The 13224-nt window shown below is 37.5% G+C and overlaps 1 protein-coding gene across 2 annotated transcripts in view; it reads right to left on the bottom strand.

Annotated features, from left to right (window-relative positions):
* The window catches only part of FMN2 (formin 2), a 415306-nt gene that overhangs the window by 229840 nt on the left and 172242 nt on the right, over nucleotides 1–13224 (bottom strand). The gene's annotated exons all lie outside the window — the stretch shown is intronic.

Raw genomic sequence — 13224 nt, 5'->3', positions numbered from 1 at the left:
TCAACCCAAGTTTTTTGCTGAACTTGTAACAAAAGACATTATAATTCATTTGACCTTGATCTAATAATCTATGTGTGACTTCAAACGACATATGAGGTATTTCTTTTTATAAAAAACTCTAGGAACTTATATTTTAAATTGAAAGAAATTCTCATATTACATTTCTGAGAGTAGGTTTTTGTGAAAGCATAGTATCTCACATGCACTTTTCTCCACCACAAGGCTACACTTGATGAAAAGGTTACACAGGCTCACTGGAGCCTACTTTCTTCTCAAATTTCTAATTCTAAGTGACTTTACATTTCAATGAAAACCATTCACTAAACTTCCCAACAGCATCTAGTACATTTTTAATGTCTCAATAAATATAATAAACAGGTCTTAAAATTCTATATCCCATGTGAGGAAAACACTTTAATAAAAAGGTTTAAAAAATGGGGGCATGAAGCAATTTCTAAGCAAGCCTTATAAACTTGAGTTTCGTAAAAAAAAAAAAAAAAAAAAAAATCAGACGCTGAAAAGTCTAGTGGGGAAAAACAACATGGCTCACACTGAGATGAATTTCTGAGAATATTACAAAAATAAACAAACGATGATGAATGAACTTTCTTATGGTAATTAATAGGCAAGTGAAAAGCCTGTGTCTCCAAGAATGAAGCCAGACTCTATGAAAAGGACCTGGAGTTTGTAATATACAACTTGTTCTGTAGAAAATTTCATAAGAAAATCATGATTCAGTGGCAACCCTAGCAGGGTAAAAGAAGTGCTAGATGTGTAGGCTATCCAAATACATGCAAACAGAGTCACATACACACACACACAATATATATATCCTGCAAAGTTCCTAGGGGTCAAAAGGTTATTTCCAGATTTTTAAAGACGTGTTCTTGTGATTTAATTATTTATTTAACATATCCATCATCTTAAATATTTTAAACCTTCTTGTTTAGCTATTTTGAAACATACAATAATTATTAACCATAGTCACCATATTATGCAATAGACCAGCAGAGCTTATTCCTCCTATCTAAATGAGACTTTGTACCCATTGACCAAGTCTCCCCTTTCCCCATCCATCCTGTCCCCTGAGCCTCTAGTAACCACCACTCTACTTTCTACCTCTATTACTTTGACTTTTTAAAATTCCATATATAAATGTGATCGTAGAGTATTTGTCTCTCTGTGCCTGGCTTATTTCACTTAACATAATGTCTTCCAGGTTTGTCCATGTTGTTACAAATGATAGAATTACCTAGTTTTTTAATTGTATTTCATTGTGTATATATATTATATATTTTAATGCAATCATCTGTTGATGGACACTTAGATTGTTTCCATTTCCTGTTTCTTTTGAATAACAATACAATTAGCTTTGCGCTGTGGCAGTATCAAAGCCAATGAGGTGCCGTTGCAGTACTGAAGACAATGAGGTTTATCCGAGGTGTCAGTATTGGTAATAATGCTGCAATGAACATCAAAGTATAGACATCTCTTTGACATACTGAAGTCATTTCCTTTGGGTGTATACCCAGTAGTGAAATTGCTGGATGATATGGAAATTCTATTGTTATTTTTTGAGAAATCTTCACACTGTTTTCCACAATGGCTATATTAACTTACATTCTACCAAGAGTGTGTAAGAGTTCTCTTTTCTGCACATCCTTGGCAAACTCCTTTCATGATAAAAACTCTCAACAAATAAGGTATAGACAGAATGTTTCTTTTTTTTTTTTTGAGACGGAGTCTCGCTCTGTCACCCAAGCTGGAGTGCACTGGCCAGATCTCAGCTCACTGCAAGCTCCGCCTCCCGGGTTCACGCCATTCTCCTGCCTCAGCCTCCCGAGTAGCTGGGACTACAGGCGCCCGCCACCTCGCCCGGCTAGTTTTTTGTATTTTTTAGTAGAGACGGGGTTTCACCGTGTTAGCCAGGATGGTCTCGATCTCCTGACCTTGTGATCCGCCCGCCTCGGCCTCCCAAAGTGCTGGGATTACAGGCTTGAGCCACCGCGCCCGGCCGACAGAATGTTTCTTAATACGATAAAGGCCATATATGACAAGCCAAGAGCTAACAGGATACTCAATGGTGAAAAGCCGAAAGCTTTTCTTCCAAGATCAGGAACAAGATAAGGACGCCCACTCTCACCACATCTGTTCAACATAATACTGGACATCCTAGCCAGAGCAATTAGGCAAGAGAAATAAATCAAAGGCATCCAGATAGAATAGGATGAAGTGAAATTGCCCCTGCTTGCTGATGACATAATCTTATATATAGAAAATCCTACAGACTCTATCAAAAAACAGTTAGAACTGATAAATTCAATTAAGTTGTAGGATACAAAAATCAACCTATAAAAATCAGGAGCATTTCTATACACTAACAACAGTCTGAAAAAGAAAAAAGAAAACAGTCCCATTTATAATAGCATCAAAAATACTTAGGAGAAAATTTAACCAAGGAAATGAAAAATCTGTATACTGAAAATGATAAAACATTGATGAAAAAATTGAAGATGACACAAATAAATGGAAAGATATGCTGTGTTTATGGATTGGAAAAATCAATATTGTTGAAACGGCCATGCTACCTAAAGCAATCTACAGATTCAATGTAATCCCAATCAAAATTCCAATGTCATTCTTTACAGATATAGAAAAAACAATCCTAAAATTTATTTGAAACCACAAAAAAACCCAAATAGCCAAAGTAATCTTGATCAAAAAGGACAAAACTAGAAAAATGACATGACCAGATTTCAAAATATATTACAAAGCTATAGGATTCAAAACAGCATGGTGCTGGCATAAAAATAGACACACTGTCCAGTGGAATAGAATGGAGTGTCCAGAAATAAACCCAAATACCTATGGTCAATTGATTTGCAACAAAGGTGGCAAGAATACAGAATGGGGAAAGGACAGCCTATTTAATAAATAGTGTTATTAAAACTGTATACCTATACATACACAAAAATGAAAATAGATCCTTACTTCATCCTTTATAAAAGAATAAACTCAAAAGGAATTAAAGACTTAAACCTAAAACTATAAAAAACTGGAAGAAAACATAGGGTTTATGAAAGGTTCCATGACATTGGTCTGGGCAATTATTTATTGGATATGACCCAAAAGCACAGGCAATGAAAGTAGAAAATAGATAAATGGAATGGCATCAAATCAAAATGCTTCTGCATGCAAAGGAAACAATTAATGAGGTAAAGAGACAAGCAAAAATTGGGAGAAAATATTTGCAAATTATGCACTGAATAGGGGCTAGTATCTAATCTATATTATACATATTATGTATTTCAATATATAATATATATTATACATATTATATATTTGAATATATATAATATATACATATATATGTCTAAATATATAACAAATTACTCAATAACAGAAAGGCAAATAACCCTGTTGAAAATGGGCAAAGGATCTGAACAGACATTTCTCAAAAGAAGACATACAAATGGCCAACAGATAAATGAAAAAATGCTCAACATCACTAATCAGAGAAATGTAAATTAAAACCATAATGAGATATTATCTCACATCTGTTAGAATGGCTATCAGCAAAAAAAGATGAAAGTGTTCTTATACTTTATAGTCATAGCTAGAAACTAGTTTAACTATCAGGAAAAATAAAATGTCAAAGCAAGAAATCAAAGCATCTGTCTATATCTCTACTTAGATTCTACTCATGGCCTACACCAATATTCATTTCCCCAACAAAGCTAAACTTCTTCCCCCACTACCTTCACATGCTTTATAGAGCCAACAGTAATGAATATAGAATATGGCTGACTCTCACAGCACAGAGACAATGTTTAAGAAACCACACAGTTAAGGGAGACTTCAGCCTTTCAAGTTTCCAAAACAAGTTGTCCTCATTGCAGATAAAACATAGTCCAAACATGTAGCCATGCTCAACTTCTAAGAGTTGTTAGATAATTCTCACACTTATCTGTATTCAAAAATCAGAAATGGGTGCAGCCCAGTATTAAAAAGCATTTCAGCTAATGTAACTGAAAATTGACTGAAAAATAAAAGCCAAACTATGAAACAATCAAATCTGCCTCAGACATGTTCCCCCTGAACTTAACTTCCATTTCTTCCCTCTTATCTCACTCTCACCTCAATCAGAAGTAACAGCTCCTTTTGGATATATACCCAGTAATGAGATCACTGGATCTAATGATAGTTCTGTTTTATGTTTTTTTTTTTTTTTTTTCAGAAATCCCCACACTGTTCTCCACAGTGGCTGAACTAATTTATACTCCTACCAACAGTATATAAGTGTTCCCTCTTCTCACAGCCTCACTAGTATCTGTTGCTCTGACTGGTGTAAAATGGTATCTCATAATGATTTGGATTAGCATTTCTCTGATGATTAGTGATGTGGAGGATTTTTTCATATGTTTATTGGCCACTTGTATGTCTTCTTTTGAGAAGTGTCTGTTCATGCCTTTTGCCCATCTTTAAAAATTAGTCTTTATTAAATGTATGTATAGCTTACATGTACTTCAATGTTTAATATTAGAAGTGTTCTGGGTCTATTTAAAAGTGACCAGAAATATGCCATATGAACTTAACTCTTGTTTATATCAACTAGCCTATAGCAAAATTCATTTTGTTATATGTTGTTTTAATTAAAGTTGCAGTTCTCTCTCTTTTTCTTTTAAGTTCAGGAGTACAAGTGCAGGTTTGCTACATAGGTAAACTTGTGTCATGAATGTTTGTTGTGCAGATTATTTCATCACCCAGGCATTAAACCTAATATCCATTAGTTATTTTTCCTGATCCTCTCCCTCCTCCCACCTTCCACTCTCTGAAAGACCCCAGTGTGTGTTGTTCTACTCTATGCGTTCATGTGTTCTCGCCATTCAGCTCCCACTTATAAGTGAGAACATGCGGTATTTGGTTTTTTGTTCCTGCGTTAGTTTGCTAAGGATAATGGCCTCCAACTCCATTCACGTCCCTGCAAAGGACAGATCTCTCTCTTTTTTTTTTTTTTTTTATGGCTTCATCTTTTGACCATTTTTTTCATGAGGCTATTTTTTGCTTGTTGAATTGGTTAAGTTCCTTATATTAATAGGTGCTGGATAAAGGACCTTTGTGGAACGTATAGTTTGCAAATATTTTCTCCCACCCTGCAGGTTGTCCGTTTACTCTGTGGAGAGTTTCTTGTGCTGTGCAGAAGCTCTTTAGTTTAATTAGGTTCCACTTGTCAATTTTTGTTCCTGCTGCAATTACTTTTGAGGACTTAGTCATAAATTATTTGCCAAAGCCAATATCCAGAACGGCATTTCTTCTATGACTCTTATAGTTTGAGGTCTTACATTTAAATCTTTAATCCACATTGAGTTAATTTTTACATGTGGCGAAGGTTTTTTTTGGGGGGGGGGTCCAGTTTCATTCTTCTGCAAATGGCTAGCCATCTAGCACCATTTATTAAATAGGGAATTATTTCCCCATTGCTTATTTTTATTGATTTTATTAAAGATTGGATGACTGTAGACATGTGGCTTTATTTTTGGATTCTCTATTCTTTTCCACAGGTCTATGCGTCTTTTTGTACTAGTACCATGCTGTTTTGGTCTCTGTAATAATAAATTGTTATACCAAAAAGACACACGCACTCATATGTTCATCACAGCACTATACACAATAGCAAAGATTTAGAATCAACCTAGGTGTGTGTCAACGGTGGACTGGATAAGGAAAATGTGGTACATATACACCATGGAACACTACACAGCCAAAAAAAGAACAAAATCTTGTCCTTTGCAGTAACATGGATGCAGCTGGAGGCTATTTAAGTGAATTAAGGCAGGAACAGAAAAGCAAATACCACATGCTCTAACTTATAACTGGGAGCTAAACACTAGGTGCACATGGACATGAAGATGTCACCAGTAGACACTGGGGACTCCTAGATGGGGGAGAAAGAGGGACAAAGATTGAAAAACTAACTATTGAGTACTCTTCTCAGTACCTGGGCGACAGGATCAATCAAACCCAACACCTTAGCATCATGCAATATACCCAGATAACAAACCTACACATGTAACCCTGAATCAAAACCAATAGTTGATTTTTTTAAAAAAAGGAAGTAACAGATTCTGGATTCTACCCCCTCCTTTTGTCCCATGGGCAAAGGCTTATCACAGAGTCTGTTCAGGGCAATGAAAAAAGGAAAAAAAAAACCTTTATCTCTCTCACTGCTTGCCCTAAGTTTCAAACACCTCCAAAGCCTACAGACATAGGCCATTTCCTAAGAAATACACGAAGGAAACTAACATTGATTGAGAGCTTAATATGGGTGCGGGTGTGTGTACAAGAAGAACTCACTTAACAGCCTTTTGAACTCATGAGAAAACCGAGGACTAGAGATATAAAGTAATTTGCCCAGGTTTATTCAGTCAGTCAGTGGCAGAGCTGAGATTCAATCTGTGTTGGACAGCTTGGGCTGCCATAACAAAATATTACAAACTGGGGTGCTTAAACAGAAATACATTTTCTCATAAGTCTGAAAGCTGGGAAGTCTAAGATCAAGGTGCCAGCTGACTCAGTCACTGGTGATAACTCTCTTACAATAATAAGCATTTGTGTATCTAAACACATCTGAACCTAGAAAAAGTAATGTGATACACTACAACCTAGCTAGGTGACAGGAATTTTTCAACCCCATTATAATGTTATGGGACTACCATCAGATACATGGTCTGTTGTTGACCAAAATGTTGTTATGTGGCATATGACTGTATTTCATTCATCTTTGCTTGGTTCAATCAAGAGCAAGGAACTCCATTAATAATTTTCTTCAAAGAACTTTATCCTCATTTAATTCACAGATGTGAAAAAATTTCATAGTCAATATGCAAACTGCAAAATTTGTATAATATGACACAAAATAATATATAAAGTCTGATAAATTTATTTTCAACTCTAAAAATGAAACAACTGGTAGCCAAAAGTATTATGCCTGCTTGCCAGTTTTGTTTCTGCATATGTTGCATGTTCTAATTTTATTAGGTAACACATGCTTCATTCAGTAACAAGCTAACACACTGCCCAGAGCAGAGAGCCCTGAACTAGGAGTCAAAAACACTGGATGTCCATTCTGGCCCTGTGGAGGTAAAGAACCAGGCAGACTTGATCTATAAACCTCAACTGCCTCCACTATAAAGTGGGAATTAACTCCCCTCTTCTGGACAGTTTTACGCAACTATCACCAATAATATTAGAGGGAAGGAGGGAGAAGAAGCAAAGTTCAAACCAACAGCTAATTCCATCTCTTCAAATACTAATAAAAAGATATGATTATAAAAGATTTTAGAATATGTATCCTGTTAAAGAAAATGTGGCACACATACACCATGGAATACTACGCAGCTGTAAAAGAGAATGAGATTATGTCCTTTGCAGGGACATAGGTGAAACTGGACACCATCATTCTCAGCAAACTAACACAGGAACAGAAAACCAAACACCATATGTTCTCACTCCTAAGTGGGAGCTGAACAATGAGAACATATGGATACAGGGAGGGGAACATCACACACCAAGACCTGTAAGGGGGTAGGGGGCAAAGGGAGGGATAGTATTAGGAGAAATACCTAATGCAGATGACGGGTTAATAGGTGCAGCAAACCACCAAGGCATGTGTATACCTATGTAACAAACCTGCACATTCTACACATGTACCCCAGAACTTAATGTATAATAAAAAATAAAAATAAATAAACAAATTTTAAAAAGAATATGTATCCTGTATGCCAATAGCAGTTCTCTTTTTGGTACCTGATACATTAGGACGATTTCTTCCTAGACAATTATCAGAATAAGGCTTCTGAGCTTTGAATCCTTTTGAGGGAGGGCAAAGACAGATCAAAACAGCAGCAACGTGACACGATTCCGATGAGAAGTCATAATTAACACTGAGATCTCACTGGCATTTCTGACTGAAATCCAAAAGCCTGTGTATTGTCCCTGTAAGGTACCCTTAACTATATAATTTTAAATAAACTGGCTGGGAAAGCAATCACTGGGCTCAGAGATTAAATAATAAAAATAACTACAATTTTATTGACTGTATCAATACATTTCTGATGGAATATTAGGTAGTTTACATTACTATCTCATTTAATTTTAAGACGCATGATTTTCATAAATCATGTTTAAACAGGATAGAACTTTCAGCAAGGAGGTAATGTAGCATTCATTCACTGCCCAAGGCCCATAATTCCAGTTAGCTTTAGACAGGAAGATATAAAAGACAGGAAGGAACCAGAGTCATTCATACCCTGGGGTGGGTATCCCTGCAGTATATTTCGATATAATGTGTTTCCATAAGTTTAATGTGTAAGACTACTAAATAGATATTAGGTAGTCCTTGTGATGAGATCTATAATCTATTTTCAAATATTTTTGCAGAGGGAGTGTCTAAGAGACCACACCTCAGGGATGGCTGACCAGCACTATGCAAGAAAGACCATTCTCCAGAGGCAGTTAATGCAAGCTGCTCAGCTATCTCTATCTAAATCAACAACTGAGGCTTTAATACGCATACTAATGTCAGTGGTGAAATTAAAGTCATTCTGGACGTGTGGATTAGCTGAAATCTCTTAGAGATGCTCTACTACTACCTCTTCCATAGCTAGAATAAGAGTCTACTGGAGGCTAAGAGCTTTGTTCTTTAAGGAGGCTGCCTGAGGCCTAGGACCTAGACAGTACTGGGTGCGGCCACTGGCTGAGTTGAGTTTCTAGATGTCTGGTGCAGACTATGAGGGTAGCAGATTCCTACCTCCGTGCCAAGCTTGTATCTGCCTGAAGCAAACCTTTCAGATAAGATCACAGTGAGAGCTCCTATAAAGAGAGAGCTAGACAAACTCAAGTTTAGGAAGCAGGGTTTTCAAATTATTTTGCTTGAGATGGCCAAGAAATACCAGTGTAATAAAGATCTGTGTGTGGGGAGGGTTCAGTCTGAAACTTGCTTCAGTTCGACCTGGTAGTAGGGTGACAATACTACTAGCGTATCTGAAAAGGTTTTGGGGCCGGGTGAGGTGGCTCACGCCTGTAATCCCAGCACTTTGGGAGGCCGAGGCGGGTAGATCACTTGAGGTCAGGAGTTTGAGACTAGCCTAGCCAACATGGTGAAACCCTGTCTCTACTAAAAATACAAATTAGCTGGGTGTGGTGGCAGGTGGCTGTAATCCCAGATACTCAGGAGGCTGAGGCATGAGAATCGCTTGAACCTGGGAGGCAGAGGTTGTAGTGAGCTGAGATTGTGCCACTGGACCATGCCTGGATGACAGAGCAAGACTCTGTCTCGAAAAAAAAAAAAAAAAGGAAAAGTTTTCACTTTACATTTGTTATCCAGGCAACATTATCAATGACATCCCCTTCCAGTCTTAAAGTATCCCAATTAGGATGATAAATTATATGGTATTTCTATCTAACCGTGACATTGTCGGGGGATAAAGCTGAGCCTTATGGAATTGCAAATTCTTTTGCAACTACTGTTACCTATGAAAATGGACCTAAGATGTGTGAAGAGCGCACTGACCCCTGAAATATGGACCAAATGTTATAAAAAAAATTTAATCAATTTTCACAAAACTAAACTACCACTATGAAGCTGTAGGATACTCTTACAATATCAATGTATGGGAATAACAGGCCAAAATAATTTGAAATCAGTCCCCCAGTAACAACAACTAAAAATGCTGAGTGAAACGTGTTTGTAAAATATCACAAAGACATCAAAGAGCTGACAAAATAATAAAGAATTACCGTGCTAAACAAAATGAAGAGAGAACTCAGAGAAGTGACGCAGCTCGCAAACTGCTTTTGCCCTGAGTGTATCTGCCTCTCCTAACAAACGTCAACTTTCTCTCGACAGTTTCACAGTGGCAGGGGCCAAATATCAAAGCCCAGAACCCACTCATCATAGAGATTCTAGACATACCCCACGATGAAATGGGACTCAAAGGGCTATACTGAGGGGAACCAACCCATTCCGTGGACATACAGTTAGCACTGGCTGAAGGGACTCCCCCTACACCCCCCAAAGCTTGATCCAAGGTGATCCTAAACCCACAGTGCCCCCAGACCCCAGCACACACACACACACACACATGGTAAATCTTCTCTGAAAGGCACTTTCTTCTCAGACTTCAAATTACTGTAAACCACAGAGTGAGACTTTTTCAGAGCTATTAGAACTGTAGGCCAGTTTGAACATTACCAAAGAGCCAGCAGCTCAGGCCTTCACTATAACTTTTATATACTAAACGTACACAGGTCATTATTTGGGGATGCTGCCTTATATTTGCCACATTAATAAACTGAGTCAAGAACCTGACCTCTTCTCTCCTCTCTGCCTTTTGAATGTATGTGTTGCCGAGAATGCTCCACATCTATTATTGCGAGAAATAACCTGTATTCAAACAACAGACTGAGCAAGTGGTGCTCAGTAGATGTGGTAGCAGGACCAGGGTTAGAACTTTGATACCTAGAATCCAAGCCTTACACACGAATTACTCTAATGGAGCACTTTGAAATATAAATGTTACAAAGTAAATGCAAGCCTAGAGTACTGACAGCAAAGAAGAGGAGAGAAAATGATTCTTGCTGTTTATTACAATATTACATAAACTTTGTTTTAGAGAAACCAGTGCTGGTGACAAGAAAAGCACAATCTTGGAGAAGCAGTGTGTCTGAATGAAAAAAAAAAAAAAGTACTGGTTAATGAAGGGGCCCAAGTTCAACCTGTTCCACTAATAAGCTGTGTGATACTGAGAGGGAAACTGGAGCACTCACAGGTCTTCTTTTGCCTGTCAATAAAAATGCCGCATAGCCAAAGCAAGACTAAATAAAAAGAACAGATCTGGAAGCATCACATTACCTGACTTCAAACTATACAATAAGGCCATAGTCAGCAAAACAGTATGGTACTGGTATAAAAACAGACACATTGACCACTGAAACAAAGTGAAATACTTACAGCCAACTGATCTTTGACAAAGCAAACAAAAACATAAAGTGAGGAAAGGACACTCTATTCAACAAATGGTGCTGGGATAATTGGCAAGACACTGTAGGAGAATGAAACTGGATCCTCATCTCTCACATTATACAAAAACCCACTCAAGATGGGTCCAGGACTTAAACCTAAAACCTGAAATATAAAAATTCTAGAAGATAACACTGGGAAAACCCTTCTAGACATTGGCTTAAGCAAAGACTTCATGACCAAGAACCCAAAGCAAATGCAATGAAAACAAAGATAAATAGGTGGGACTTAACTAAACTAATGAGCTTCTCCATGGCAAAAGGAATAGTCAGCAGAGTAAACAGACAACCGACAGAGTGGGAGAAAGTCTTCACAATCTATACGTCTGAAAAAGGACCAATATCCAGAATCTACAAGGAATACAAACAAATTAGCAAGAAGAAAACAAACAATTCCATCAAAAAGTGGGCTAAGGACATAAATAGACAATTCTCCAAAGAAGATATGCAAATGGCCAACAAACATGAAAAAATGCTCAACGTCACCAATGATCAGGGAAATGCAAATCAAACCCACAATGGGATGCCACCTCACTCCTGCAAGAATGGCCATACTTTAAAAAATTTAAAAAATAATAGATGTTGGCATGGGTGCAGTGAAAAGGGAACATTTCTACACTGCTGGAGGGAATGTAAACCAGTACAACCACTACGGAAAACAGTGTGGAGATTCCTTAAAGAACTAAAAGTAGAACTACCATTTGGTCCAGCAGTCTTATCACTGGATATCTACTCAGAGGAAGAGAAGCCATTATACGAAAAAGATACTTTTGTACATGCATGTTTATAGCAGCACAACTCGCAATTGCGAAAATATGGAACCAGCCTAAATGCCCATCAATCAATGAGTAGATAAAGAATTGTGGCATATTCCACATGATGAAATACTACTCAGCTATAAAAAGGGACGAATTAATGGCATTTGCAGCAACCTGGATGAAACTGGAGACTATTTTTCTAAGTGAACTCAGGAATGTAAAACCAAACATTGCATGTTCTCACATTCATAAGTGAGAGCTAAGCTATGAGGATGCAAAGGCACCAAAAGTGATACAATGGACTTTGGGGACTTGGGGGAAGGGAGAGAGGGGGTAAGGAATAAAAGACTACAACTTGGGTTCAGTGTGTACTGCTCGGGTGATGGGTGCACCAAAATCTCATAAACTACCACTAAAGAACTTACTCATGTAACCAAATACCACCTGTTCCCCAAAAACCTATAGAAATAAAAAATATTCTTTAAAAATGACACTGGAGGTCTAGATAAATTCTGTGGCCACTTCCATATCCAAAATCAATGATGTTTATGCTTCTGTGGATTTCTCAGTGGAGGCATATCCTGAGAGAAGTCAAGTTTACTCTAGAGGACACAAGCGATTCACACATCTAAATCCTATTTGCAGACAATACACCAAGCCAGAACAGGACTTTACCTGCAGGAGGGCACAACCTCTTACTGCTTTAGAATTGGAAAGCCGCCATATTAAAAAAAAAAAAGTGTACAGGGTTTCAAAGGGACTAAAGGAATCACTTAACATCCTAATGGGATAAAGTCTATGCATGATTCTGTATGACCCTTCAACTACTGCCTTTCATGCCATGTTATTGCTAGCGTTGCATGTTAAAGCAAGCAAATTTTCAGTGAACTCTCACTGGCTTTACCACAGACACAGATGTCAGGCGGACTCTTTTGTTCATAAGGTTCTCATTATCAACTCAATCCAAGTTGAATATTTGACTGAAGGAAAGAACCATATCATTATTTTCAGATTTCATCCTATGACTTAACTGGGCTACATCTGCCAGCTTTAGAAACACCAAGTACTGCCTGGCGCCAGCCTTGGCCTTCTCTTCTATGACTATTACCCCAAATGTTTCAGCTTGAGGAAGTCTCCTCCCCATCAAAACAATGTAATAAAAACTTAAATTGTGATTAAGAGTTACTCATCAATTGACAGGCATACCAAGCTTGTGCTATTTATGAATTATCCCACACAAGATTTTAAGTCCAACAAATAGAATCCACATTCGTAAAGGGGTAAGCTAGAAAGCCAGTTAAATGCTTTCGTGATTATAAGGTCTGTGTCACTCTTGAAACCATATTTCTTTAATAGGTAAACTGGCATTCCACTGAATAATTCAATC

This window comes from Rhinopithecus roxellana, chromosome 8, assembly GCF_007565055.1.
Source record: "Rhinopithecus roxellana isolate Shanxi Qingling chromosome 8, ASM756505v1, whole genome shotgun sequence".
Classification (NCBI taxonomy): Eukaryota; Metazoa; Chordata; class Mammalia; order Primates; family Cercopithecidae; genus Rhinopithecus; species Rhinopithecus roxellana.
Note: the sequence above shows the minus strand (reverse complement) of the source record. Positions and strands in the feature narration are given on the sequence as shown.